This window comes from Melanostigma gelatinosum, assembly GCF_949748355.1.
Source record: "Melanostigma gelatinosum genome assembly, chromosome: 6".
NCBI classification, from domain to species: Eukaryota; Metazoa; Chordata; class Actinopteri; order Perciformes; family Zoarcidae; genus Melanostigma; species Melanostigma gelatinosum.
Window position 1 is genome coordinate 11,146,452 of NC_136639.1, and position 7,026 is coordinate 11,153,477.

The following is a 7,026-nucleotide window of genomic DNA, read 5'->3' on the forward strand; positions in this document are numbered from 1 at the left end:
TTGACAATAAATGAAATATAGAATATCACCAGACTAATGTCACTGGTAGCACCATCACTCTGCAGCTCCAGCCTGAGTTGAACACATTAAAGCAGCACACACAGTTGCCTGCTCTGAGTGCTGTCGTCAGTGTGAGCTGCCGCACCCAAATGGGACATCTGAACCAAAACACAACTGCTCACCTCTCCTCAGATCTCCCTGCTGTTCAATCCCACCCAAGCAGCAACAAATGTACTCTGCAGTGTGTGCGTGTGTGTGTGTGTGTGTGTGTGTGTGTGTGTGTGTGTGTGTGTTCATATGCACATGTGAACAAGAGATCTGACATATTCCATGACCTGTCAACGCTAACCCTACTTTCTCTGTAGCATTCGTCCAACTGTTGCCACACCATAACACACACCCACACACACACACACACACACACATTAGGGTAAGTATCTCTAAGTATGTTCGCATGGGTGTAGTGTATGTGTTCCTCGTTTCCTCCTCCCTCCTTATTTCTTTGAAGGTCCAACATATTTTCTCAATCAGCTTTTGACTATAAGCAATGGGGGTCGTCATTAACACATGTTCTGCCAACGTTTGTCCTGTTTTAGTTATTTCTCTTGAAATACCCAATTTATTATTTGCAGGATAATCTTTGCTAACAAAAAAAAAAAAAGTGAAGCAAAAAACAGACACCATTTGAATGCCAATTCTCTTAACAATTCCAGCTTTTCTCTGTAGGATAATGAACATAGGATTTTTGTACGAGGGGCTGTCCTTTAAGCTCCGGATTGACAGCTTTGTGATGGGAAACTGTACAGAGGATTAAGGCTCACACTGTACTGTTAATAACATAACATGTCTGAGACGGTGGTGGTCTGAGTCCAGCACCAGTCTAGACAGCAGAGCCTCTGATCAACCAAGAACAAATCAGTCCAACCTGAAGCCGGAACCTGGAAAGTTTAGCAGTTTCCTTCTGCCATATCTCCCTTCACCTGTTTTTGGGGTTTTGGTATGTTGGACAGATAAAAGACCTCATTTCATTGGGCAAAATGATCTGAATATGAACATATGAATAAGAGTGGAGAGTGTGTGCAGAATGGAGTGGAGTAAAAGTAAGTCTCACAAAAGTAAAAGCTCCTATTTTACTGCATTCACAGCAACATTTCTACCCCTTTGCCTTTGCTGATAGTGATCAATGGCATTCCACGGCACTTGGAAACAAAGCCAAATCACCACAAATCTTATCAATAGGTCTCACAAATAATGGGGTATTACATGTCTAATCATGCCTCACAAAAGTGGCCACTTGACTATCCGATACATCGACACTCCAGTCTCCCTCCTTGACTTCTCGCCCGTATGACGGCTGTAAATTGCTACCACGTCTGCTCAAGAATCATTGAAATCAGCTTGTCTCGGTAATCTGTCTGGTTTAACCTGGAAGTGGCCTCTCAATAATTGTCCAGACCTTGAGAACAACGGCCTAGAAAAATACAGTATTTACATGAGATCAGTGTTTTCATGGTAATTCTGTTATCTGTTGGCACGTTTCGAGAGGTGATTAGGAAATCTGGGCTTTGAAATGGGTCTCCCCAAAGTCGCCTCCCTGTCATTGTTATTCACTGTTGTTCAGGGTCATGTCCGCTCCACCCGTTACAGCACTGATTGGATCTGATGGGCTGAGGACTTTAGTCAGCTGAGAAAATATATGAGGACATACAATGTAAAGACTGGGGTTAAACTTATAATATGCAGCAGATATGTGTGTGTCTATCTATCTATCCATCTATCTATCTATCTATCTATCTATCTATCTATCTATCTATCTATCTATCTATCTATCTATATATCTTTCTATCTATGAAAGCCAAGAACCAGCTGCATGGTGCATAGTAATGAGCCCTGCTGCTGGAGAATATCGTTAGGCAAGAGATGCTGCTTCCGTGGACAGCGTGGCTTGGCCAGACCTGAATGTGATGGGCTCTCGTCCCCTCCGGATATGGTCGCTCAGGGCCCATCATCCTTTCTACACAAAGATCCTCTTCACATCCTTCTCTATCCCGTCCATTGAGAAGGGCCTGCCTCGAGCCACACGGCTCCTGTGCCTGCTTCAGGCCTAAATGCATCTCCTGTCACTGACTGGTCCCAGTGCCAGTTCAGCTGCTGGAAGCACTCAGGTGCTCAGGTCTGCATGAGTAAATATCAGACGTAAATGACAGGGTGCAGATCACCTTTCTTGAACAAGTAACACCTTCATCAACAGGGAGCGAGTACTTGCTGTTTTTAACCCTTTTTGTCCCTCATCAGAAGCAAGAAATGGCACATTTTCTGCAGGAAAAGAAATTGACAGATAAAAACATTTCGTCTGTCCTGACCGTGCAGAATCAGCATCATGATGAGAAATAATTCAAATGAATGCATGAAAAAGTCACATCAAAGTCAAAATGGAGTCAAATGGTTTCGCACCCTTTGCATGATGCCACCCTTCATCTCTTCAGCATAGATACGCATCTTTCCATCTTATCAGAAGAGCAGCAGTCCTCTTCTGCTTGGCCACTGGGGAGCAGCAGCAGACCGCAGACTTGAATAAGGGAAGAGGTTACCTCACCTTCCAGCTGATCTCTCGCTTCAAATTAGTGACTTCATGGGTCAAGTACTCCTCACTGTCCCATCACAGTTTTTATATTGTACAGCTTGTTTAATGACACAAGCTTTTCCAATTGTTATTCAGGGTGTTACACACATTTCTACTTTTTATATTAGCGCGCCACATGACAACCCATTAATTACGAAACAGTTTCAAGTTGCTCCACTGCAGCTACAAGAAGTTATAAAACTGCTTCATCACTCTCTGCAAGCAAGGTGACATTAACCTGGATGGGATTCTTGACAGCGCATAGAAATGAACTGCTGCCATCTGTTGGTCAGATTGTACAATTACCAAAAATATGTGTCCTCAAGGGTAAAGTCTCGTCACACTGGGTACTGAAGAAAATGTTTTCTTTTTTTAATTTAATAAATTATTATCACGGTTTTGTTTTACACTTGGTTGCTCGTCAGATATATGCCAATGAGATTATTGCAACACTCAGGGGACCAACGTTAAGTTTTAAGTAAGTTTAACACATTAAAGCGATATCTTTCAGTCCTTTTGTGAGTAATTTCAATTTTATTTACAGTGCCTGGGTTATAAATTAAGATATTTTGTTGAGGACTGGGGAATACCAGCTGAAGCACAACAATGCATTGACTGTATTAAAGTGAATGAGGAATCTATTTTCAAACTCTCACAATATGCTTTATTATTATTTTTACAATTACAATTGTTACTTCCAAACTTTTTTTAAAATGTACACATAAAGTTAGTAATCAGGCTGAAAGTGCTGTAGTAGTAACAGCGCCTCTGGCAAATCATAAACTGGACAGCAGTTTAGCAGGTACAGCATTAGTCATGAACAAGCAATAACAGAGGTTCCATTCAAACATTTGACAATTTTGACCTGAATGCTTTGTTTGCTATCAGGACATTTGCCTAAACGATCATTAATCCGTTTTTATCTCCCGAGTTGAGTCGATTTCCTGTTTTAGCTTTCGGCCGGACAACTTTTTGTGCTGATGTAGTGGTGGGCAAGCTGGGAGCAGCGGCTTGCGGCTCTGCCAAGACTTGTTGACTGGTAGGGAGAGCACTGGATCCCTCAGGAGTCGAGAGCTTGCACCCTTCGAGGAGCTCAGTGTCTCTGATTTGGCGCGTGGGCCCATGATGACTGGGGCACACGTTTTAGGGATGATGCTGGTCATGGTCCGAGTCAGGACTCTTCCTCGTCTGGATGCCAGAAACGGAGCTGCTGAAGTCTTCTGTATCTTGTTTGGACCTTTGCTGTCTTGCTGCTCTTTGCGATGTTGTAGATTGTGGGATTGCCAGCTCTGCATCTTACACTCCAACTCTTTCAGAGACTGGTCAGTGTAGGCCCGCATTTCTTTGCGCACCTGAGAAATCTTCACTTCAAACTCAACCTTTAAGGCCTTTTTATCCACCTCAAGCTTTTTTTCAAAAAATGCACATAGCTCCTCTTCCTTTAGATCCATCCCATCTTTGCTCTCATCAGTCAGCATCCCGGCTGGTTTCTTCTCCTTGCTGCTGACATTATTGCCCTCAGGTTCTCCGTTCATCTGTGCAATCTCCGTTTCTCTGTCTTTGACTCTTTGCACCAGCTCCAGCATGCTACTTTTTGGGGCCTTCATACCCACTTGTGATCTGATCTGGTTACGTACCTGTTGGAAAACAGACTGCACCTTTGCTTGTGTCTCCTTTTCTGCAGCAACGCTGTCTTCCAAACATGCATCTTCCAGACCGACAGAGGACATCTGCCCTTCTATTGCAGCAGCATCCTCCTGCTGGTGCCTCTGTTGTTCACCATTCAATAGTATTTGCGGATTTAGTTTTGATGATAGTTCGCTCATTGTTATTTCTTGTCTCGACAGCTGTTCTGTTCCCTTCGACTGAGCTACGACAACAATGTGGGTAGTGCTGGTGTGGGAAGGACCTGATTAGTTTGTCCTGAGAGAGACTGAATACCACGGGATTTAAGCCTACAGTCTAGCGTAATGCAGCATTATGTATGAGATAATATTTAAACACTGCAGTGAGACAATGGCAATGCAAGTTCAACCAGCTGAAACATTAAATCTATCAAAAGTTTTCAATTAAATGAGACCATTAAAAGGCTGGAAGAACTACTTATACAGCTCCCATATCACATTATCAATTTAAATAGATGTAGCTATGTAAAGCAGCTATTATTATTTAATAACAGCTGCTATTATTTAAAGAAATATATTATTCTGATTGTACTGTTTTGAACTGTTTGTTTCACATCATATTTTGCATGTTTTGTATGTGTTATATTTTGTCCTTCCCGTGGACCCCAGGAATATTAGCGGCCGCTATCGCTCAGCTTATGGGGATCCAGTTAATAAACAATAAACGCTGTGTTCCTCTGTCTGCATGTGTGTAGTTGCATCCCATGACAATGAACCTCCTGGTAACAGCATGAAAAACAAAGATCTTCAGGGATAGTCGCAGTGGGAGCAATGAGAGGTGGGCTCAGAATTCTCATTAGTGCGCTGTTACTGGAATGTGGAGCTGTAACACACAACTAACAAACATGTATTACTCTCGTAAAGCTGCTCAACACGTGCTCTATGGAGGACTTGACTAAATATGTATCAAGAATAGGCTTCTGGCCACACTTTACAATTCAGTTTTCTTTACAGGTCTCTTAGACTATATATTGATTTGCTAGATGTTCAGACTCAGTACACTTTGTGGAAGAAGTTTGTGTTTGGAGTTATTGCCTTTTCCACACAGGTCAATGGTCAAATCTGAAAGCTGACTTATACATAATCACGACATACTGAGGGGCTACTTTGTAACTAAGTAAAAACTTTTAGTATACTCCAATAAGGACACATTTAATGATAGAATACAGGAGTCTGTATGCAAAGGGGGTATCGGTGGCAAGCTGTGAGAGGTATTATTAAGATTATCTGTTATTATGATGTAATATTATATCAGACATCCTCACAAGTACCTACAACTACAACTGAACAAAAACACAACAGAGACAAAATATCCACAGACAAACTATATCAACAAAGTATAAAAGCTCTGATACTGTAAGATAAATGGGCACTTGGAATAAATAAAAAGTGAAAGTATTGAACAAATATGAATGTTGATCAGAATTGCACAACGTCAACATTAAAAGGGCAATTTAAGATTACTTTTAAAGTTATAAATGTCACTCATATGTTAAGTCATTGCATATCATTAACTTCTGAGATTTTGCACCATTACTCTCTCTTTTTTATATTTGAAAATACAATTTTGATTTACATTTTTAGAATTAATGGAACATAGCTGATGACAGATTTGGAAGGTTGTAAGAGAAGCAAAATTATACCAAACATGACAAAGGTAAACCGAGTAGTTGTTGAATTATTAGGATAGAATAATCTGAGTGATTAATAACCAAGGCATGAGGCCGGTGCTGGCAGTGTGAACGCTGCTTAGCTTCTTTTAAATCTGAAATTTGTGTTGTATGATTTAAGCACACTGAGCTATCAGAAAAAAAGTGTCTTGTTGTGTGATGAATGATTACGATTTTAACAAATCAATAAAAAAGCATTTGAAATGTAATGTGTACAAATGAATTTGATGTAACACTACACCTGCACTTTTTCTTTTTTTCTCAAAGAAAGTGCTGTTACTGTATATGGCAGGCTGTAATACTGCAGCTGCAAGTTGTAGTTGTGCATGTATTTGATGTATTTTCTGTAGAAATATGTTCTACTTATCAAATTGGAATTCAACATAACTTATTATTATCTTCATATTGTCGTTTGTTCACATATGTCATAATGGACATAGTATAATAAATTAGTAAAGTCTGATTCCATACAGTTTTTCAGATACTGCACTGTTGTATTTCGGTGCAACAATGTGCACAAAATAAGCTGCACTTTGGGAACAGCTGGAATCCATGAATTCAACCTATAATGTCACAAAAACAGAGTTCAATCCCTACCAATGGATTTTAGTATCAATATTATAGCTTTGCTTTCTTTTCTGTAAGTCTTTAACTGAAATAATCACAATGATTGGAATGCGTGCAGGATCAATGAGAGGGGGGCATTTGTGTTCACTCAGCTCACCCACAGCAGGCCAATGAGAGTCCTGCATGAGCGAACCTCCTCTCTCCATTTAAACACATATGGCTGCCTTCTGGGGGAAAAAAGTTGTTTTGTATTTAGGAGGGATTATGAAGGGACGATATTAAATATGCAAAACAAAATGAGTGGCAGTGCATTGAGTGATAATGAGACCTGTGGTATTTCAACATTTGTTCCCAAGTAGTCATCGTATAACAGGAAAAAAGCCTGAAGAATTAATACTATCCCTCCTCCTCCTCCCTCTCCTCAAATATCTCCTCCTCACCGGTGGGTGTGGATCTAGAAACCTCCTTCTCTTTAAATTCA